At 47.7% G+C, this 24,450-nt stretch overlaps 1 long non-coding RNA gene across 1 annotated transcript; it reads left to right on the top strand.

Annotated features, from left to right (window-relative positions):
- Positions 1–441: 441 nt before the first annotated feature.
- Positions 442–1,090, top strand: LOC142310134 (uncharacterized). The gene is made up of 3 exons (XR_012754089.1): positions 442–729; positions 862–921; positions 1,002–1,090. It is a non-coding gene; the product is annotated as an uncharacterized LOC142310134 (long non-coding RNA).
- Positions 1,091–24,450: the final 23,360 nt, after the last annotated feature.

The following is a 24,450-nucleotide window of genomic DNA, read 5'->3' as shown; positions in this document are numbered from 1 at the left end:
TTTTACGTGGACTTATCGTGTGCTGTTCCAGTGTTCTTGTGAATAAACCTGTTGGATCGTTCCTCGGCCTGTTGTCTCTCCTTGCTCTGCTGTACACCCCGTCGCATACACGTCGTTCAATTACTAAAAATTGAACGTCTGGTTGTTCAATGTTCCCGAGGCAGCACACATCGCAGTGTGTGACACCCCGGGAATGATGAACTGCAACTTACCTGCGTCCCGCTTCTTCCGTATGGATGGTCGTATAGAAGGGTATGTACTTGTGACAGGAACAAAGCATAGGTGCGACACGGTCAACAAATTTAAGTTGTCGCACATAAGATGGGGGCGTGTCACATCACATACGATATCGTATGCAGAATTGTATGGTGTAAAGTAGGCATAAGCCATGGTGGCCTGGAGTTATGCGCTCAATAAAAGTTTTCTCCTATACCTAGGACCACCTCCAGCTGCACAGGCAGCTCCACCATCTCCACCATCTCCTGCTGCGGATCCACCATCTCCGCCTGCTCCACCATCTCCTGCTGCGGATCCACCATCTCCGCCTGCTCCCACCATCTCCTGCTGCGGATCCACCACCTCCGCCTGCTGCACCTGCTGGGGCACCCTCTCCTTCTCCAACCCCATCACCTGCTGCAACCCCATCTCTTCCTTCAACCCCATCGCCACCTTATACCCTGTCTCCTCATACTTCACATTCTACCGATGCCTTCTCCCCCGCATCAGTTGGTGAGTTTTGTGCAGGCTACACTTCCTGTAATTTATGCACATAACATGGTGTCCCTACAAGTTGTAAAGGATACATGGATGTTAAAATGATGGTGGGCTGTCGTGTACTAATAATTGATTTGTGTTCCCTAGCCACAGGATCTGGTTGGGCCGTCAGCGCCTCAGAGGATGAAGGTGATGAACCCCAGAACCGTAAGTGGTCAACAAAAAACATATACCTGTCAGTTCGATGTTGGAACAAGGATGGTTAACTTTTCCCATTGCCTCCACAGAAATCCCCACAGTACAGGACCTGGTGGACTCACACCGGCGTTTGTCCGAAGCCGTCCGGCGTCATGGGGAGATGCTAACACAGTTTTTGGCAGCCCAACAGCAGGGCCACTAAATGTGAATCTGTTTGTGATTTAAATGTTTTTTTTTGTTTTGTATTTCACATAAATCTTTCTAGTTTATTTTCGCTGTTGTTTACATTTTTGGACAAAACTTTCAAACAGGGTTTGGGAACCTTTTTACTGCCGGGGGCCATTTGGAATTTTCTACCAACCAACGAGGGCCACACCAAATTATCAACTTGAACACGACCAGGCTATATTTGTTAAAATAATTAATAAAATCAGCCCCAGAGTGGTGGCTGGAGAGACTGTGATGTTCGGTGATATTGATCATTTTGATTCTCACCACTACATTTCCATGTTTGTCTTGGTCTGGAGAGGCTGGGGGCATACACATCACAGGAGAAGCTAGGGCATATACATCACAGGAAACACTGAGGCATATACATCCCAGGAGAGGCTGCGTCATATACATCCCATAAGAGTATGGGGCATATACATCACCCTGAGCAGTAGTTGGCAGCACAAAGAGCACTGTGCCGCCCTGGCAAAACCAGGGTGTTACAGAGGTCTGCATACATGTTTTTGATGCTGATTTCACTCTCCCTTGGGGAGGTTCCCACACACAAACACACACCAGCCAATCAGACCCCACTCACCCCCTCCCCACGAAAACGGGAGGACATCAAGACTGTAGAGTGGCAACAAGGTTTTTTTTTTTTTTCAATGATCTTGACTGTCCAGGGGAGGGTGTGTGTGTGTGTGATGTTACCTCTGAGACCACCTGGCTAGTCCAGGGCGTCACATAAGCAGCCCCTGTGTGGGGCTGGGGTGAGTGGTACTCACGGCCTCAGTAATGGGCCAGCCTCTTGTGGGACCCGAAGTGGACCAGGAGAGGGGTGCCAGCTGTCGGGACCCAGTACGGACCAGTGTGAAAAGAAGACACATACCTCGGGCAGGAAAAGATCACCTGAATTACACACACGGGTGTGGGACCCGTCTTCACAGCAGCGGGGGGAACATGGGATACTGTGCGGGGGGGTCATGCTGGAGGTGTGGTGGAGGCTCCATCCTCATCCATGGCACTTGGTCCCATGAAGAGTGTTGTCGATGATCTACTTCGCACACTTTTGAGGAGTCTGTCAGTTTCCCCAATGCCGCCTTGTTGAGGGCCTCCAGCATGACCCTTTCTACATGACCTCTTTGTTTGTCATCCAGCTTACGGAGTCTTTCATCCGTAAGCTGGGCAAATCCGCAAATGGATGGTCTGCTGTGCTGCTCCAGGATTTTCTTTGCCATATCCATAAGTTCTGTTGAAGATGTGTTGTTCGGCTGCCTTTTACGGGTTGAGGAGATTCGCCGTGGTAATGGAGCTTCTGCTGTCTCCTCGGAAGTCCCGGCAATTTCATCTTCCCCACCTGTCGCTATTGGCACAGCTTCACACCGATCCTGCGGAAAAATAAAAATGATGTTAAACTCAGATATCATGAGCAGCAGGCACAGGGATACACATGCACTGGAAACTAATGGGAGGGGCGGACTAGTACTACAAGATATGAAATGTCATTACACGGTATGAAAATAGAGTGTGGTGAAACTAGTAAAGGAGTATACTTATCTGAACTGGAAGGGATACATTTTGAAATCTGCAACAGTAATCATAGAAAACTGTAGTAACTATTTTCAATTAAATAATGCCATGTACATCAAAAGTTTCACAAAGGTACTTACATCTCCAACTGGGGTGTCAGACTGGACCTCAGGCTGTGTTTCGGGACCAAAGGACAGCGATGTTATTGTACGTGGGACCTCTTGGTCTCTTATGAAGGCCAGCAAATCGTAGTACCAAAGCTTTGGAACGTAAAGTTCCTCCGTTCCGGCACCAGATTTGCTGGCCTTCTCCACCTTATTGAGTTCCTTTTTAAAAACGGTCCGAAGACCCTGGATTTTCTTTCGCACAATCTCAGACGTAATGGTCTCCGTAGGGTTATGCCTCTGGAACAATTCAACAAGCTGCTCATATGCCAGCTTTTTCTTATATCGATTGCTGTAATCTACTGACTTAATCTTCCACAAACAAGGCAGGGATCGATACATATCAATCACCTCCCTTATAAATTCTTGTTTCTTGGAAGACATCTGAAAAAAAGAAAATTAATGTATTACTACATTGTTATAAACTACGCACAAGAATATAGCTGCTATAATACTGCCACCTATGTACAACTACTCTAATACTGCTCCTATGTCCAATAATATAACTACTATAATACGGCCCCCTATGTACAAGAATATAACTACTATCATACTGCCCCCTATATACAAGAATTTAACTACTATAAAACTGCCCCTATGCACAAGAATATAACTACTATAATACTGCCCCTATGTACAAGAACATAACTATATGTACAGTGGTATTGAATATATAAATATATATACATATATATCTATAGATATATATATATATATATATGTAGAAAATAGCTATATGTTCAAGAATATAATTACTATAATACTGGCCCCATATATATATAATATATATATATATATATATATATACACATATATATATATTTATATATATAAATATATATTCCTATGTACAGGAATAGAAAAGCTATAATACTTCCCCCTATGTACATAGATAAATATAACAACTATAATACTGCCCCAATATACAAGAATACAGTTGCTATATTAATGTCACGATGTACTAGAATATTGGTATAATACTGCCCACAAAAATTACTTACCTTTAAGTCAGAAGAATATTAAAAATCCAAGAAGAAATCAACAAATTGATAGAATCACTGCAACAAACTGCGTTCTGAAAAAGCTCAGGTAGAATGAATGGAAGCGCTACTGCGTCGTCCTTTGTTTGATACGGTCACCCAATCAGGCGACGCTGTAGTGATGACCAATCGGAACAGAGGGGCGTGAAGAAAGCCAACGCAAAGCGCTGTAGCGATCACCAATAGGAACAGAGGGGCGTGAAAAGAGATAACGCAAACCATGTCTAGAGGTTAAAACCACGCCTCTATCAAAGTCTGACTCGTCGTCTGCGTGACATGTCTGAAACCACACAACGACCGTCGACGTCGCTATGATCGCTGCTCCGTCGCTGCTTTATATAACATGTTTGACAGCTTACTAACGATCATCTATGGTCGCTGCAACGTCACAGAATATGGTGACGTTGCAGCGACGTCGTTGTCGTTATCGTTATGTGTGACACCAGCTTTAAGGTCCCGTCACACACAACGAGATCGCTAACGAGATCGTTGCTGAGTCACCATTTCTGTGACACAGTAACGATCCCGTTAGCGATCTCGTTGTGTGTGATATCTACCAGTGATCAGGCCCCTGCTGTGAGATCGCTAGTCATTGCAGAATGATCTGGACCATTTTCTTCAAAGGTGATGTCCTGCTGGGCAGGACACATCGCTGTGTTTGACACTGTGTGACAGGGTCCCAATGACTGCCAAGATCGTTACTATATCCTTACTGCATCGTTGGTAAGGTCTGACTGTGTGACATCTCACCTGCGACCTCCCAGCGACCAGTGATCCCTATCAGGTCATATCGTTGTCGGGATCGCTGGTAAGTCGTTGTGTGTGACTGGGCCTTTAGCTGCAAGCAGAGGGTGCAGGCTGAATACAGGATGCCCCTAAGGCTATGTTCACACAAGGTTTTTTTGGTAAGTTTTTGTTCTGACCAAAACCTGATCTGGTGGCAGGAAATCTTCTTTGAGTCATCTGCATTTTTAGTGGCGTTTGTGGTGCGTTTTTGGTGCGTTTTTAGTGGCGTTTTTGGTGCGTTTTTTCTACAAAATGGTTTGTATCAATGAAAAAGCGTTGCAAAAACGCTGCAAAGAATTGACATGCTCATTCTTTAAAATCTGCAGCAAAAAATGCAGATATTTGACCAGTCAGGACAGGAAAAAAATCTGCAGGTGTTTGTCTGTGTGTGCATGAGATTTCAGAAAATCTCATCGACTTTGCTGGGACTGTGTTAGGGTGAACTCTTAACCAGAGATCACTAGTTGTCTACTGCCTGGTCTAATTGGTGTGGATTGAGTGCATACTTGAAAAATGAGATCAGACACAGTCGGATATGCATCTTTCCTCGACAGAAGTCAGCCCATGCTCTGCCTTTATTACAACCGAGCTTGCTCTGATATAACCTTGCAAAGGGGCATGTCCGGATGTGTTCATTGGTCAGTGGGTCGAACAATGTGTTAGTCCATGAGCTGATTGGTGGGCGTCATTGTAGGCGGGTCTATGACATCATTGGATGGATCCATGGTGATGGTGATGGGAGGGACGTCATCTGGTGGATCCATGCTGATGGTTTGGTCTGTGATGTCATCTGATCTTTGGGTTGGTCTTCTAGCTTGACCAGGGGTCTTCCCTTATATGGTATCTTCTTACATCTGGACATTCCTTGCATTCCAGGCAAGGTGTGGAGAAACAGGCAATGGCAGCCATCTTTATATCTGTGTCATGTATGTGATCTGAAACCTGAATTATGTAAGGCAAATTGACATTTCCCACAATCCCTTGTCAAGAAGTTAATTAAGTATTTCATCTTATGGCTCTCCTCAACAACTGTAAAAAGCAGCGTTTTATTAGCATGGATTTTTATAAAACCAAGGCAAATCTGCATATGAAAATTGCAGCAAAAACTTACCAAAAAAGCCCTGTGTGAAAATAGCCTTAGGCTATGTGCGCACTTTCCGTCGTCCTACATGCAGTTGTAAACGCACGTTTTAGCCTTAATTAATTTAGCCAAAGTTGCTTTTTCCAGAAATTTAGCGCAGAAAAGGCATGCGTATTTACCGCGTTTTAGATGCGTTTTCAGAGCTTTTTACATGCTTTTTCCATTGCGTTTTGACAGATGCGTTTTGAACATCAAGACACTGTTAAATAAAGTTTAAACAGTCAAAAAGAATGAAAAAAGAGAAAAAAACGGGACAAATCTATATTAATGGGAAAAAAGATATATTTAATAAAATTATAGCGGTAATATACATTTTATCGGTAAAATAACAATAAATGCATATTATTCTTAAATTTAATTGTCGGACTATGTGTGTGTGTAAAGGGACATATCAAATCATTATTTTGATGTCCAAAAAGCATGCATTTTGGTAGTCCAAAAACGCATGTTTTCTGCACTGAAAAAGCAGGTAAAACGCTGAAATTTTGATTTAGCTTGCGTTTTGCTACTTCTCATTGACATCAATGTTAACTCCTTCAGCCCCCAGCCTGTTTTCACCTTAAAGACCCGGCCATTTTTTGCAATTTTTACCAGTGTGACTTTGACAGGTTATAACTCTGGAACGCTTCAACGGATCCTGGCGATTCTGACATTGTTTTTTCATGTCATATTGTACTTCATGTCAGTGGTAAATTTAGGCCGAAATGTTTTGCGTTTATTTGTGAAAATTTTGGAAATTTGGCGAAAATTTTGCAATTTTCAAAATTTGAAATTTTATGCCCATAAATCTGAGAGATATGCCACACAAAATAGTTACTAAATAACATTTCCCACATGTCTGCTTTACATCAGCGCAATTTTTGAAACAATTTTTTTTTCCGTTAGGAAGTTAGAAGGGTTCAAAGTTCATCAGCAATTTCTCATTTTTCCAACAAAATTTACAAAAAATAAATTTTTTAGGTACCACATCACATTTGGAGTGATTTGAGAAACCTAGGCGACAGAAAATACCCAAAAGTGACCCCATTCTAAAATCTGCACTCCTCACTATCTTCAAAACCACATCCAATAAGTTTATTAACCCTTTAGGAGCTTCACAGCAACCAAAGCAATGTAGAAGGAAAAAATGAAAATTTTACTTTTTTACACAAAAGTTAGCATTTTCATAAGGTTATCAGGAAAAATGCACCATAAAATGTATCATGTATTTTCTCCTGAGCATGCAGATACCTCATACGTGGTGGAAATCAAATGTTTGGGCACACGGCAGGACTCGGAAGGCAAGGAGCGCCATTTGAATTCCCCACAAGTGACCCCATTTTGGAAACTAGAGCCCTCATGGAATTTATCTAGCTGTTTAGTGAGCACTTTGAACCCCTGGAGGCTTCACAAAAGTTTGTAATGTTCAGCCGTGAAAATAATTTTATTTTTTTACCACAAAATTGTTTTTCAAACAGGTAGCTTTTTTATTCACAAGGGTATCAGGAAAAATGCACCATAAAACGTATTGTGCAATTTCTCCTGAGTACACAGATACCTCATATGTGGTGGAAATCAATTGTTTGGGCGCACGGCAGGGCTCAGAAAAGAAGGAGCGCCATTTCACAGCAAAATTATTTGGAATTATTAGCGGACGCCATGTTGCGTTTGGAGACCCCCCTGAGGTGCCTAAACAATGAAGCTCCCCCACAATTGACCCCATTTTGGAAACTAGACCCCTCATGGAATTTATCTAGCTGTTTAGTGAGCACTTTAAACCCCTGGAGACTTCACAAATGTTTGTAATGTTCAGCCGTGAAAATATATATATTTTTTTTACCACAAAATTGTTTTTTCAAACAGGTAGCTTTGTTATTCACAAGGGTATCAGGAAAAAATGCACCATAAAACGTATTGTGCAATTTCTCCTGAGTACACAGATACCTCATATGTGGTGGAAATCAATTGTTTGGGTGCACGGCGGGGCTCAGAAGAGAAGGAGCGCCATTTCACAACTGAGGTGCCTAAACAATGGAGCTCCCCCACATGCTGACCCCATTTTGGAAACTAGCCCCCCCCCCATGGAGCTCCCCCACATGTGACCCCATTTTGGAAACTAGCCCCCCCATACAAAAAAATGAGTATGGCGAAATAAAAAATACGGACGTCAGTAAAAAAAAAAAAAATAAAATAATGAGCGCCTGCAACTGACACTTTGGCAAGTGCCACACGTGACAGCAATGCACGAATCTCGCATCGCATCATCCAGCACAGCAGCATACTCCTGTCTGGAAGAGAGCGACCGTGCCGGATGATGCGGTGTGAGACTCGTGCATCACTCTCACGTATGGCACTGGGCTGACCCTTACAATATTCAGTAAAAATACTGTAGTTGACGATTACTACAGTATCATTTTACTGGACCTAAACTAAGTTTATTTGTATTTCTTAGTTTACTGAAAAAAAATCAGGACGGACGCACGGAACCAAAAAGGGGGGGGGGGACTAGGTGGGATGAAAACAAAAGATGAATGGAGGATGGGAGAGGGCGCAGCGGAGGATGGGAGAGGGTGCGGCGGAGGATGGGAGAGGGTGCGGCAGATGGAAGAGCGGTGGAGGATGGGAGAGGGCGGGCAGCAGATCAGGGTGAGGTGGTGGAGAGGGCAGCAGATCTGGGAGGGTGAGAGGTGGGGGAGGGGGCAGCGTGCAGATCGGGAAGAAGAGATGGGGAGGGGGCAGCAGATCGGGAAGGTGAGATGGGGAGGAGCAGCGTGCAATAGATCGGGAAGGTGAGATGGGGAGGGGAGAGCGTGCAGCAGATCGGGAAGGTGAGATGGGGGAGGGGGTAGCGTGCAGCAGATCAGGAAGGTGAGATGGGGGAGGGGACAGCGTGCAGCAGATCGGGAAGGTGAGATGGCGGAGGGGGCAGCGTGCAGCAGATCGGGAAGTGAGATGGTGGACAGCGGGCAGCAGAGCAGGGAGGGTGAGCTGGGGGAGAGCGGGCAGCAGATGGGGAGGGTGGGAGATGGTGGAGGGGGCAGCAGATGAGGATGGGAGAGAGCGGGCAGCAGCTCACGGAGGGGGAGAGATCAGTGGCAGATGGAGGCGGCTGCAGCAGATAGAGGAGATCGGCAGTGGAGGCAGCGGATCGGGGGATCGGCGGTGGACCGGGGGATCGGCGGCAGGGGCTTACCAGGGCACTTGCAGGGATCGCTCCCCTCGGCTTCCACGGATGGAGTAAAGCAGAGGGGAGTGGTCACCAGCCCCAGGGTGATTGGAGAGATCGGTCAGAAGGCCGGACTCCCCAATCAGAGCTAGGGGTGGGTGAAGCACCGATCACCCAGCTCCAGCCAATAATCAGTGCTACAGCTGCACTGATATGGCTGGATTTCAATGTTTCAGCCATTTTCAATGGCTGAAGCATAAAGGGAGCTTTAAACGCTACAATAAATCTTACGATGTGTCGGCGGGGTCACGTCGTAAGTGACGCACATACGGCATCGTAAGTATGATTGTAGCGTGTAAAACCTCCGTGCAATTGCGATTGAATGAAAATCTGTTCATTGCATGCACATCGTTCATTTCTCAAAGATTGAACGTGCGGTTGTGCAATGTTCCCGAGGCAGCACACATCGCAGTGTGTGACACCCCGGGAACATTGAACAGCAGCTTACCTCCGTCCACGGCTCCCGCCGACAATGCGGAAGGAAGGAGGTGGGCGGGATGTTTACGTCCCGCTCATCTCCGCCCCTCCGCTTCTATTGGCCGGCTGCCGCGTGACGTCGCTGTGACGCCGAACGTCTCTCCCACTCCAGGAAGTGGATGTTCGCCACCCACAGCGAGGTCGTATGGACGGGTAAGTACGTGTGACAGCTTTTAATCGACTGTGCAACACGATCAAAAAATTGAACGTGCCGCACATACGATGGGGGCAGGTCACATCGCATACGATATCGTATGCGAAATTGAAAGGTGTAAAGCAGGCTTTACAGTGGCTGTGATTGGCTGAGCGGTGTTCGTCAGCCAATCACAGCCTCCGTAGGTCCGGGGAGGAGGTACCACCCCTCCTGAGGTCAGACAGAGGTCCCCTACTCTCCGAATCTAAAGTTTGTGTGAACCGATTGCACTCACCGGGGCTCCGGGGCCGTGATTTCGCCATGACTTACTGGGTACGTCATGGGTCGTTTAGCACCATGTCACCATGACGTACCCAGTACGTCAAGGGTCGTTAAGGGGTTAAACAACACTTTTTATGGATATCTTTGAGAAATTGCTTTCTTCTTGCCACTCTTCCATAAAGGCCAGATTTGTGCAATGTACGACTGATTGTTGTCCTATGGACAGACTCTCCCACCTGTAGATCTCTGCAGTTCATGCAGAGTGATCATGGGCCTCTTGGCTGCATCTCTGATCAGTCTTCTCCTTGTTTGGGATGACATTTTTGAGGGATGGCAGGAACTTGGTAGATTTGCAGTGGTATGATACTCCTTCCATTTCAATATGATCGCTTGCACAGTACTCCTTGGAATGTTTAAAGTTGTGGAAAACTTTTTGTAACCAAATCCAGCTTTAAACTTCACCACAACAGTATCACGGACCTGCCTGTTGTGTTCCTTGGTCTTCATGATGCTATATGCGCTTTAAACAGAACACTGAGACTATCACAGAGCAGGTGCATTTATACGGAGACTGGATTACCCACAGGTGGCTTAGGCTAGGTTCACATTTCCGTCAATTTGTATCAGTCACAATCCGCGGCTCTGGTAAACAACTAAATCCGTTTGGCAGATTCCGTTGTTCCCATATACTTGTATGAGCGGTGGATTGTGACTAATGATGCTGCGTTGCATCCTCCACCCGACTGATCAGTCGTGGAACGACTGACCATCGGGCAGCAGCAACGCAGCATGTAGCGTTTTTTTGAGCAGCGGAATCCTTTTGATTCTGATTCCGCTGCGCATGCTCTCTCTCGGCGGCCGAACGATCAGCTGATCGCCCGGCTTCTGTGAGCGATCAGCTGATAACCCGGCGGCCGGCTGCTGTGAGCGATCAGCAGATCACCCGGCGGCCGGCTGTTGTGAGCGATCAGCTGTTCACCCGGCGGCCAGCTGCTGTGAGCGATCAGCTGATCACCCAGCGGCCGCTAATGAGAGCGATCAGCTGATTGCTCTCATTAGCCGTCCGCCGGGTGATCAGCTGATCGCTCACAGCAGCCGGCCACCGGGTGATCAGCTGATCGCTCACTCTCTCACGTTTTACAACGGAGTCTGACAATGAATTCTTATTCTTGTCATCTGTTGTACAACGCATCAGTCACAAGCGTCAAGCAACGCATGTGACTGATGAAAAACAACGGAAATGTGAACCTAGCCTTATATTTATCATCATCAGTGATTTAGGACAACATTGGATCATTCAGATGAACTTCTGGAGTGAGTTTGCTGCACTGAAAGTAAAGGGGCCGAATAATATTGCACGCCCCACTTTACAGTTTATTCTTTTTTACAAAAGTTTAAAATAATCAATAAGTATCGTTAAACTTCACAATTGTGTCCCAATTGTTGTTGATTCTTCACCATAACATTAAAATTTTTATCTTTATGTTTGAAGCTTGAAATGTGGGAAAAGGTTGAAAAATTCAAGGGGGACGAATACTTTCGCAAGGCACTGTAAATATGTGTGCGTGTGTGTGTGTATGTATGTGTGTGTGTGTGTGTGTATATGTGTGTCTGTATTTATCCTCCTCAGAACCAGCAATCCCTCTTTGCTACTGCTCTGATCTATGTTTGCAGCAATGATGTCATAACTAAAACATGTGACTGCTGGAGCCAATCACTGAGCTCAGCTGTCACGCCCAGGTAGATGGCGTCAATTGCAGAGTTCTGTGGTTAGATAAAGTGGTCACGTGTGACATTATTACTGCAGCCTGTGAACATAGACAGAGCAGCAGAGAGACACCACTGGACCAGGTGAGAATGAGTAACTCTGATTTTATTATTTTTTCCCAGTGCAAGATAATTCACAACAAAACTTCAAATGGTAGAATGGAAGACCCCAAGAGGCAGTGGGGAGGTCTGGGAGAGGTTTGGGAGGGAGGCATGGTCAATTCTTGCATAGGGGCCTTTTGCTCTCAGTGTCCGCGTCTGCCCCTGGAGGATTTGCTTATTATTATTACTTTTATTTTTTTTAATCAGTGAGTACACGGTGGCCAAAGGCCTATGGGGGTGCATTAAACGGTAAGGGGGCTGTATAATATCATATGAAAGACAACTTATACATACTTTAGGGGTGCATTTTAATACATGGAGGTATACGGGGTGCATTAAAATATATGGAGGCCTTTGGGTGTGCATTATAATACATGGAGGCCTATGGAGTGCATTAAATGGTATGGGGGTTGACTACTATAATATGAAGGACTATGGGGTGCATTATAACTAGAGTACAGTTCGCGGTTTGAGTGATTTTGGGGGGTGTTCTAGATCGAACTAGAACTCAAGCTTTTTGCTAAAAGTTCGTTAGCTTGAGTTACGTTCGAGAACGGTTCTATCAGCAAAAAGCCAAGCTAATTACTAGCTGGCTTTTCACTGTACTAGTGTGAGTCACTTTGTGACTCACACTATTATGAAATTTCAGCGTATAGTGTGCGGGGGCTGCGCGTTCAGATCACTGCTGCTGGGATAATGGCGATCGCCATTTTTTTTTCTTGTTTCTTTTCTTCCGTCCCTAAGTGCACGTGTAGTGGGCCGGGCCAGCATGTCAGCCAATCCCAGACACACACACAGCTAAGTGGACTTTTGGCCAGAGAAGCAAGGGCATGTGTCATAGGCTGTCCATGTCACATATCCTTGCATTAAAAAAACGGACATTTTGTTCCAGCATGGCATTATCTGCCTTCTGCGTCTGGGTGTCAGTCACCTCTCACACAGCTCCTGTCGCCGGTCCTGCTGTGTACGCTATACATACAGAATTCTACAGATTAGGGACAGAATTTTATTTCAGCCCTTTTAAGGGCTCAGCTGGCTCAGAGCCATTAGGTGACAGTCAGGTTCGTGGAAACAGTTTTTAACAGCTACAGATAAAAGCGTCTGTGTAGCTAAGCTCAGGGACTTCCTTGCTGCATTTCACCATTAGGAGGCATAGAAAGTGAGGCTTCCTTTCCTCTACACGGACCCACAACCTGGCCACTGTACCCTTCTGCCCTTTTTAGCAAAGCCATTTTAATTGCAGAGTGCTGCCAGTTAGTGCCATCCAAAGAGTGGCTGCTGTCCTCCATTATTGTGGCACTTGTGCCAAGCAAGTCCCACCACCTCGGCATTCTCCCCTCCTGCACATTTTTGCAAAGCCATTTTAATTGAAAAGAGTGCTGCCAGTTAGTGGCATCCAAAAAGTGGCTGTTGGACTCCATTAGTGTCCCACTGGTGCCAAGCAATTTCCAGCACCTCTGCATTGCACCCTCGAGCTCATTTTTACTAAGCCATTATAATAGCAAACACTGAGGAAAATAAGTGGCATCCTAAAAGTGGCTGTTGGACTTCATTAGTGTCCCGATGGTGCCAAGAAATTTCCAGCACCTTTGCATTGCACCCTCAAGCTCATTTTTACTAAGCCATTATAATAGCAAACACTGAAGAAACTTAGTGGCATCCTAAAAGTGGCTGTTGGACTTCCATTAGTGTCCCACTAGTGCAAATCTATTTGCAGCACCTCTACATTGCACACTCAAACTCATTGTTACTAAGCCATTATACTAGCAAACACTGAGTAAACTAAGGCTACTTTCACACATCCGGTTTGAGCCCTGCGGCTCAATCCGGCTGTGAAAACTATGCAACGGATGCGGCGAAAACACCGCATCCTTTGCATAAGTTTTTACATGCGGCCCGCCCGGTTTTTTCCGGTTGCGGCATGCTACTGAGCATGCGCAGTGGAAAAAACCGTATATGCCGACCGGATGTGGTTTTTTCCGCATCGCGCCGCATCCGGCCTCCATAGGTATGCATTGAAAAATGCGCCGCAGCGGCCGGATGCGGCGCGATGCGGTGTTTTTTGCCGGAGCAAAAAACGTTGCAGGGGACGTTCGATCCGGCCGCCGCATCGGCTAAATCTGCCGCATGCGGCCAAAACCGGACCGAACGCAAGCCCCTGCGGCACAATACGGCACTAATGTAAGTCTATGCAAAAAAAAACCGCCACCGGCGTTACAAAAGCCGGTGGCGGTTTTTCTGCAAAACGCCGTATTGTGCCGCAGAGCAAAACTCCGGATGTGTGAAAGCACCCTTAGTGGCATCCTAAAAGTGGCTGTTGGACTTCATTAGTGTCCCACTGGTGCCAAGCAATTTCCAGCACCTCTGCATTGCACCCCAAGCTCATTTTTACTAAGCTATTATAATTGCAAACTGTGCTGCCAGTTTAAGGGCCAAAGTTGCATTGTTAGGGATAGTCTGTGTTGTTTCTTCTGCTGTCAATAAAGCTAGACCACCTCTGCAATCTACACCACCTCAAAATTTTTACTACCACATTTTAAGTGGACAATCTTCTCGCTATCAAAATGAGTGGCAAAATGACAGATGCTGGTGGAAAGGGGAACAGGCGTGTTGGAAAAGGAAAAAACGTTTTTGTCCGTGGGGAAGGTGGCAAAGCTCCATTAACATCTGCTGAAGATAGGTCATCTTCCAGCAAAAGTAAGATGTCTACTACTTTCCGTGGACAAATCAGATGTGCTCCCTTTTTTACGTACACGAACAACTGGAACAAAGGTAGATGATGCCCAAAAAAAGAACATACTTGAATGGATCTCAAGTGCTCCAACAAGTGCCCTCTCCTCCACCTCAACTACCGCATCCAAAAAAAACCAGTCCTCTGAGTTGTCATCCCAATCACACTTGCTTTCTCCCAGCTCTCAAGTCTCCATCCGCCCTGCACAGTATGGTGGAACAGAGATGGCTGAGTCTGCAGAGCTATTCAGTCACACTATAGCCTGGGAATCAGAGGTCTGCTCCCAAGCTACAGTGAGTACAGACCAGGAAATGGTCTGCAGTGATGCCCAGAACCTTTGTGACTCAGATTCAGGCCGTGATGACCAAGTTTCTGAGCATAATGTTGACCCTTATTCACAAACTGTAACACCTGTTGTTATAGACAATGAGGAACATACTGATGACGATGAGACGCAGATACCAGATTGGGATGACAACTTAAATATTCGGTCAGGGAAGGAAGAGGCACGGTATGAGGGTGAGGGGAGTGCAAACACAACGCTTGATGAGGAAGTTCTAGATCCCACCTACTGTCAACCCACAGTCAGGCATCCAAGGAGGTCAACAGAGGTGGTGGAGGAGGATGCAACTGACGACGAAGTTACCTTGCACCTTTCTGGACAGAGGAGGAGTAATGGTAGCACGTCTACAACTGCATCCTCAGCCACCACTCTGCCTCTGAGCACTAGTCGGGGTGGCTCAGCAGGTCGCATGTCCTCTAAGCCTTGCCTAGCCTGGTCCTTTTTTTGACCTTGCAAAGGATCGCCCAAATCATGTGATCTGTAAAATTTGTCGGGAATCTGCTAGTAGAGGCAAAAACCTCAGCAGTTTGACAACTTCTTCCATGAACTTCTTCCATGAATCGTCACATGACTAAATATCATATTTCCCAGTGGGAAGCTCACCGTGCTGCAATGCGGCCTAGCGGAGCGGACCATCCACCGCCTGCCCCTTCCAGTGCATCCGCGCGCTCCTCATCTTCTAGGACTGTGGGGACAGCTGTCACACCTGGTTTTCCATGCACAACTTCCCTCACTGTAACCGCAACAGGCAGTTTGCTTGGTAGGTCATCAGTTGGTTTGGAAGGGGAAACAAGTGCGTGTGTACAGCTCTCTCAGACATCGATAGCACCAACGTTGGATGTAGGCAACATCATGTCTACGCCTGCACTTTCCTCACAAACCTGCATTTTTCCAGGGGCACCCTACTCACCACCGTCTACACACAGCAGCCAGATCTCTGTCCCTCAGATGTGGACAAATAAAAGGCCATTTCCTGCGACCCATGACAAAGCTAAGAGATTGACTTTATCCCTCTGTAAGCTCTTGGCTACCGAAATGCTGCCTTTCCACCTGGTGGACACACAGTATTTTAGAGACCTTATGTCTGTCGCTGTGCCACAGGACCAGATGCCCAGTCGGCACTACTTCTCTAAGAAAGGTGTGCTTGCGCTACACCAGCATGTCGCACACAACATCACCGCTTTCTTTAGAAACTCTGTGTGTGAATGGGTGCATTTCACCACAGATACTTGGACCAGTAAGCATGGACAGGGACGTTACATGTCGCTGACTGAGCACTGGGTAACTATGGTGATAGATGGTGAAGGGTCTGCTGCACAAGTCTTGCCATCCCCATGACTTGGGCGTCAATCCTCTGTCTGTCCAAGTTCCTCCACTGCTTCTGCCTTCTCAACCTCATCTGGGTCCTCCACCTCTGCCCCAAGCCTGCCTGGTCAGGCCACCAGCGTTGTAACTGCGCACAAGTAATCACGCACCCCTCATTACTATGCTGGCAGCAGAGCGCAATGGCATCAGGCGGTCTTTATCTTGAAATGTCTTGGAAATAAGAGTCGCACAGCGGCTGAGTTGTGGGCAGCTCTGGAGACTGAGTTTGGTAAATGGTTGTCTCCACTCAACCTGCAGCCTGGTAAGGCCGTGTGCGACAATGCTGCAACATGCTGACACACATGCCTTGTATGGCTCACGTGTTGAACCTTGTTGTCCAGCAATTTTTAACACACTATCTCGGCTTAGATGGCCTTCTGACTTGCATCGCTCCAGAAGTCATTCGGCTTGCCGGTTCATCACCTGAAATGCGATGTGCCGACACGCTGGAATGCGACTCTCCACATGTTACAGCGACTATGGCAGCACCGCCGAGCTCTGGTGCAATACGTTATGACGTATAGTCTGGGCCAATGAGATGCAGAGTTGGGCAGATCACCCTGATGGAGTGGTCTCAGATGAAGGACCTATGCACCCTTCTGCACAGTTTCGACATGGCGACGAATATGTTTAGCGCTGACAATGCCATCAGCATGACAATTCCAGTCATTTACATGCTGGAGCACACGCTAAACACTATTCGGAGTCAGGGGGTGGGACAACAGGAAGGGGAGGAACTACAGGAGGATTCATATGCGCAAGGGACAACAACATCACCAAGGTCCAGACGTTCATCATCACCAAGGTGGCAGGCATGGGACCATGGGGGACAGGGATCAACAAAGGCGCATGGTAGCAGGCGAAATGTTGACGAAGGTGAAGGAGAACATGAAGAAATGGAGGACGAACTGTCCATGGACATGGAAGACTCAGCGGATGAGGGAGACCTTGGTCAAATTTCAGTTGAAAGAGGTTGGGGGGAGATGTCAGAGGAAGAAAGAACGGTTAGCACCTCTATGCCACAAACACAGCGTGGACTTGGTCCGCATGGCTGCGCAAGACACATGAGTGCCTTCTTGCTGCACTACCTCCAACATGACCCTCGTATTGTCAAAATTAGAAGTGATGATGACTACTGGCTTGCCACACTATTAGATCCCCGGTACAAGTCCAAATTTTGTGACATAATTCCAGCCATAGAAAGGGACGCATGTATGCAGGAGTATCAGCAAAAGCTGTTACTCGATCTTAGCTCGGCTTTTCCACCAAACAACCGTGGTGCAGGGAGTGAATCTCCCAGTTGTAACTTGACAAACATGGGACGGTCTCGTCATCTTCAACAGTCTACCCGTACCAGTAGGACTGTATCTGGTGCTGGTAACAGCAATTTTATGGAATCTTTTCATAATTTTTTTAGACCATCCTTTGCAAGGCCACCAGAGACAACAAGTCTGACACATAGTCAACGGCTGGAGAGGATGATACAGGAGTATCTCCAAATGAACATTGATGCCATGACTTTGCAACTGGAGCCTTGCTCATTTTGGGCTTCAAATCTTGAAAAATGGCCAGAGCTCTCCACTTATGCCTTGGAGATCTTGTCGTGTCCAGCTGCCAGCGTTGTCTCTGTGTCTTCAGTGCTGCTGGGTGTGTGCTGACAGATAAGCGCACGCGTCTGTCCAGTGACAATGTGGACAGACTAACGCTCATCAAAATGAACAAGTCATGGATCCACAAGGAATTTACTACCCCTGTGTCATCCTGGGGAGAGTAAATGCTTGTGGATTTGGAATGTGCTTGATGCAAATCTACCTGTGAAGTGTACAACTGGGGCACAAGTGCTGCCACTGAAGGGGTGTCTGTGTGGCCCAATTTTTGGAAAAAAGGGAGACTCTGCTTGGAGCAACCCTTGCTGTGTTTTTAAAAAGGAGCCAAGATGAACAAGTTATGGTTCAGCAAAGACTTTGCTACCTACCCCGGTGTCATCCTGGGGACGGTTAAGGATGGCGTATTTTTGAATGTGCTTGATGCAAATCTACCTGTGAAGTGTAGAACTGGGGCACAAGTGCTGCCACTGAAGGGGTGTCTGTGTGGCCCAATTTTTGGAAAAAAGGGAGACTCCGCTTGGAGTAACCCTTGCTTGCAGTATTTCTAAAAATGATCCAAGATGAACAGATCTGGGATCAGCAAAGACTTTGCTACCTATCCCGGTGCCATCCTGGGGACAGTTAAGGATGGTGTATTTTTGAATGTGCTTGATGCAAATCTACCTGTGAAGTGTACAACTGGGGCACAAGTGCTGCCACTGAAGGGGTGTCTGTGTGGCCCAATTTTTGGAAAAAAGGGAGACTCCGCTTTGAGTCAACTTGCGGTGTTTTACATCATTTTAGAAGGGCATGCCATTAGTGATGAGCGAGTACTAAAAAGCTAGGGTGCTCGAAGCTCGGGCCGAGCCTCCCAAGATACTCGTGTACTCGGGCCGAGCAACGAGCCCAATGTTATCCTATGGGAGACCCGAGTATTTTTGTGAAATGACCCCCCGGCAGCATGGAGAAACCCTAAAAATGTCACAAAAGTCTCAGAAGAGTGCTCAAATGACATGGCAACAGCATGGGGAAGACCCCTTGAAGCATTTATCACTCAAAAGTCACAGCTGTGAACAATTTTGTCCGCGTTTCACGCCATTTTTACGGACTCACCAGAAAACCTTCCAAAATGACCCCAAAATGATTTTTCATGGCAGAAATGTTAAGGGCACATACGCAATAGTGAGATAGAGCTGGTGTATGTTACTTTTTGAGATTAATACATGAAAGATTTTACGTGAAAATATTGTGTGGCACTCCGATGTCCCTGAGAAGAGACGTACATGAAGGCCTCTTGAGTCTAATGTGCCCATTTTGAGGAAGTGAGTCTTTGTAGTATTTTCCTTTGCCAGGGCAGTCCAAAATTGTGAGGTTCACCAATGCCCCTGCATACAGACGTGCATGAGGGCCTGTAAACCTGAAGTGCCCATTGTAAGGAAGTGGGTCTATTTTAGTATAGCCCTTTGCCAGGGCAGCCAAAAATTGGGAGGCTCCACGTTGTCCCTGGATAGAGACGTGCATGATGGCCTGTAAACCTGAAGTGCCCATTGTAAGGAAGTGGGTCTATTGTAGTATAGCCCTTAGGCAGGGCAGCCAAAAATTGGGAGGCTCCACATTGTCCCTGGATAGAGACGTGCATGATGGCCTGTAAACCTGAAGTGCCCATTGTAAGGAAGTGGGTCTATTTTAGTATAGCCCTTTGCCAGGGCAGCCAAAAATTGGGAGGCTCCACGTTGTCCCTGGATAGAGACGTGCATGATGGCCTGTAAACCTGAAGTGCCCATTGTAAGGAAGTGGGTCTATTGTAGTATAGCCCTTAGGCAGGGCAGCCAAAAATTGGGAGGCTCCACATTGTCCCTGGATAGAGACGTGCATGATGGCCTGTAAACCTGAAGTGCCCATTGTAAGGAAGTGGGTCTATTGTAGTATAGCCCTTAGGCAGGGCAGCCAAAAATTGGGAGGCTCCACATTGTCCCTGGATAGAGACGTGCATGATGGCCTGTAAACCTGAAGTGCCCATTGTAAGGAAGTGGGTCTATTTTAGTATAGCCCTTTGCCAGGGCAGCCAAAAATTGGGAGGCTCCACGTTGTCCCTGGGTAGAGACGTGCATGAGGGCCTCAAAACATTGTTCCCATTGCAAAGGAGCGGGTCTCCTGTCGTTGTAATGTCCATTCTGCAAAGAATGGGCGAAAAAATTTACCACTGGGGGTATACCTGAAACAAAGGCCTAAGTATTGCAATTTGTAACGGTCATCATCATGGTGGCGCATGAGGAGAAGGAGGAGCAGTCCAGCGATTATCCAAAGTCCAGAAGTGTGTACCCATGGGTGAGTGGAGGTACATGGCAAACTTTAAATTCCGCTCTCATTTGCTGGTGGTGTGGTGAAGTCTGGCCCAATCCAACCCTTGTTCATCTTGATCAGAGTCAGCCTGTCAGCATTTTCAGTTGACAGGCGGGTGCGTTTATCTGTAATGATTCCACCTGCGGCACTAAAAACACGCTCTGACAAAACGCTAGCAGCAGGGCAGGCCAGGACTTCCAAGGCGTAGAGAGCCAATTCATGCCACGTGTCCAGCTTGGATACCCAATAATTGTAAGGCACAGAGGAATGTCGGAGTACAGTTGTTCGATCTGCAAGGTACTCCTTCAGCATCTGGGCAAACTTAGGATTTCTTGTGGCACTACCCCGCACCTCAGGGGCTGTGGTACGTGAGGGGCTGAGAAAACTGTCCCACATCTTAAAGACTGTTCCCCTACCTCTGGCGGATTGGACTTGTGCCTCTCTCGGCTGTACGCCTCGGTTGTCCACTGATTCCTGACCTATGCCGCTAGCGTTTTGTGAGGGGAATGCTTTGCCTACTTCCGTGACTATGGCCTTCCGGAACTGCTGCATTTTGGTTGACCTCTCCTCCACGGGAATAAGAGACAAAAAGTTCTCCTTGTAGCGTGGGTCTAACAGTGTTACCAACCAGTAATGATTGTCGGCCAAGATGTTCTTAACGCGAGGGTCACGAGACAGGCAGCTTACCATAAAGTCAGCCATGTGCGCCAGACTCTTAACAGCCAGGACTTCAGTAGCCTGACCAACAAGATGACTGAACATGCTGTCCTCCTCCTCCTCCTCCTCCTCCTCCTCATCTACCCTGTCCTCTGGCCAGCCACGCTGAACCGAGGATATGACTGGTGTGCATGTCATATCCTCAATTTGGCCGGAGAGTTGCTCCATGTCTTCATCCTCCTCCTCGTCATAGTCCTCCACTGCAAGTTGTGATGAGACGAGGCTGGGCTGTGTGTTATCACCCACACCCACTACTGTTTCTTGCTGCAACTCATCGCGCTCCGCCTGCAATGCATCATGTTTGTTTTTCAGCAGAGAACGTTTTAGAAGGCAGAGTAGCGGTATGGTGACGCTAATAATGGCGTCATCACCACTCACCATCTTGGTGGAGTCCTCAAAGTTTTGGAGGATGGTACATAGGTCTGACATCCATCTCCACTCCTCAGGTGTTATGTGTGGAGTTTGACCCATTTCCCGACGGCTTAGGTGATGCAGGTACTCAACAACTGCCCTCTTCTGCTCACATATCCTGACCAACATGTGCAGAGTTGAATTCCAACGCGTGGGGACATCACACACCAGTCTGTGAGCCGGAAGATGCAAACGGCGCTGAAAGCCGGCAAGGCCGGCTGAAGCAGTAGGTGACTTTCGAAAATGTGCAGACAGGCGGCGAACTTTTACCAGCAGATCAGACAGCTCTGGGTATGACTTTAGAAACCGCTGAACCACGAGGTTGAGCACATGGGCCACGCATGGAACATGTGTCAGCTGGCCTCGCCTCAAAGCCGCCACCAGGTTCCGGCCATTGTCACACACGACCTTTCCTGGCTTTAGGTTCAGAGGTGTGAGCCAGTGATCTGCCTGCTGTTTCAGAGCTGTCCACAGCTCTTCTGCATTGTGGGGTTTGTCACCTATGCAGATTAGCTTCAGCACAGCCTGTTGCCGCTTTGCCGAGGCAGTGCTGCAGTGCTTCCAGCTTGTGACTGGTGTGGAGGGTACAGTGGATGAGGATGCGCAGGAGGAGGAGGAGGCTGAAGAGCATGACATTCCGGAGCTGTAGAGTGTGGGTGAAACACTGACTGAGGTAGGGCCTGCAAACCTTGGTGTGGGAAGGACGTGTTCCGTCCCTCGCTCAGACTGGGTCCCAGCTTCCACAATATTAACCCAGTGTGCCGTCAACGAGATGTAGCGGCCTTGCCCACAAGCACTTGTCCACGTGTCTGTGGTTAGGTGGACCTTGGGTGAAACAGCGTTGTTCAGGGCACGTGTGATGTTTTGTGACACGTGGTTATGCAACGCGGGGACGGCACACCGGGAGAAATAGTGGCGGCTGGGGACCGAGTAACGTGGGACAGCTTCCGCCATCAGGTCACGGAATGCTTCTGTCTCCACCAGCCTAAAAGGCAACATTTCCAGCGCAAGCAGTCGCGAAATGTTAGCATTTAGAACTGTGGCATGTGGGGTGTTGGCAGTGTATTTGCGCCTGCGTTCAAAGGTTTGCTGAATGGATAACTGAACGCTGCGCTGGGACAAGGACGTGCTTGATGATGGTGTTCTTTCTGCGTAGGCAACTGCAGGTGCAGGAGTGGAGGAGGCTTGTTCGCAGGCAGCATGGACAGGGGATTGGCTCGCATGCACAACCAGCGAAGACGTAGCAGTGACATCAGCAAGCACTGCTCCTCGACTCTGTTGTACTTCCCACAAAGTCGGGTGCTTGGCTGACATGTGCCTGATCATGCTGGTGGTGGTCAGGCTGCTAGTTTTGGTACCCCTGCTGATGCTGGCACGGCAGGTGTTGCAAATGGCCTTTTTTGAATCATCTGGATCCAACTTAAAAAACTGCCAGACTCGGGAAGACCTAACATTTGTACAGGCACCTTGTGTCGTCGTGTTGTTCCGGGGAACGGTTGCCTGACTTCTGCCTGGGGCCACCACCCTGCTTCTTACTGCCTGTTGTGATGCTACGCCTCCCTCCCCCTGTGCACTGCTGTCCTCGCTCTGCATATCCTCCTGCCAGGTTGGGTCAGTTACTGGATCATCCACCACGTCGTCTTCCTCTTCCGCACCCTGCTCCTCCTCCTGACTTCCTGACAATTGTGTCTCATCATCGTCCACCACTTCTTGAGACACGTTGCCAACTTCGTGAGAACGTGGCTGCTCAAATATTTGGCCATCTGTACAGACGATCTCCTCATGACCCACTTCAATATGAGCTGGCGAGAGGCCAGAATGTGTGAATGGAAACGTGAACAGCTCTTCCGAGTGTCCAAGTGTGGGATCATTAATGTCCGAGGAGGACGTGTACTCAGCCTGGTGGTAGGAAGGAGGATCAGGTTCAGAAATGTGCGGTGCAGTATCACGGCTACTGACACTTGACCGTGTGGAAGACAGAGTGTTTGTGGTGGTGCCAATCTGACTGGAAGCATTATCTGCTATCCAACTAACAACCTGTTGACACTGGTCTTGGTTCAAGAGCGGTGTACTGCTGCGGTCCCCAAGAATTTGGGACAGGACGTGCGAGCGACTAGATGTGGCCCTTTGTTGTGGCGAAATTAGAGCTTGCCCACGACCTCGGCCTCTGCCTGCACCACCATCACGTCCACTTCCTTGTTCCTTGCCAATGCCCTTGCGCATTTTGCAATGCTGTGCACTGCTGACGTGTATATTCACTACTTGTGCGTTATATCAAAGTTTCTGGAAATTGCACACAAGTGCACCTGTACGCTGCCACCAACAGGCACACACGTGCAGTTTTAAAAACCAAGCACGGACGCAATAAGAACCTAACAGGTTTTTTTGGGGAGCGACAATTACAGACAAGTCAGACACTATCTGGACTGTTTTACACTGTGTACACCAGCCCCAGATATGATGAAGGCTGGTATACGGTCACCACTACCCTGCCTGCCTGCCTGTATACTGGTACAATAGTCCTGACAAGGACTCTTTTGGTCACTAGCCTGTATTCAGACCTGGCTATACCCTGCCTGTATATAGCAACAATAGTCCTGAGAAGGACTCTGCTACTGTACTCCGACCTGGCTATACCCTGCCTGCCTGTATACAACTAGAATAGTCCTGAGAAGGACTTTTGGTCACACTGTTTGCAGCCCTGCAACTGAAAAAGCTATAAAGGGCCGCAAAGCTTTCCCTGAATCAGCGACACTCTCCCTGCACTGACAGTCTGGATAGCTGTGAGCAGAGCACAGTGCGCCGGCCGATATAAAGGCTCGGTCACGCTGTGCAGGCCGGCCAATCACTGCAATTCCACAACTAACAGGGCTGTGGCATTGCAGTGGTCTGCCAGCCAATCCCTGCATGAGGGCTGGCTCTCAAAAGAGCGCCAACATGCAGAAATGAAGACCACGAGTACAGCACGAGTACCGCGAGATTACTCGGTCCCCGCCGAGCAGCCCGAGTACAGCGATACTCGTGCGAGTACCGAGTAGTTACAAGCATGCTCGCTCATCACTACATGCCATGCCTATATCTGTGTCTCCTCTTCTTTTTCCTTGTCCAGCTCTTTTGTTTTCGCATGAGTATATGTCCTTGTCACTTTCCCATGTGTTTGTGTTGTGAGTTGTTTGTCACCTTTTGGACACCTTTGAGGGTGTTT

This window comes from Anomaloglossus baeobatrachus, chromosome 5 (assembly GCF_048569485.1).
Source record: "Anomaloglossus baeobatrachus isolate aAnoBae1 chromosome 5, aAnoBae1.hap1, whole genome shotgun sequence".
NCBI lineage: Eukaryota > Metazoa > Chordata > Amphibia > Anura > Aromobatidae > Anomaloglossus > Anomaloglossus baeobatrachus.
The sequence above is the reverse complement of the archived record's forward strand: the minus strand, read 5'-3'. Positions and strand labels throughout refer to the sequence as shown.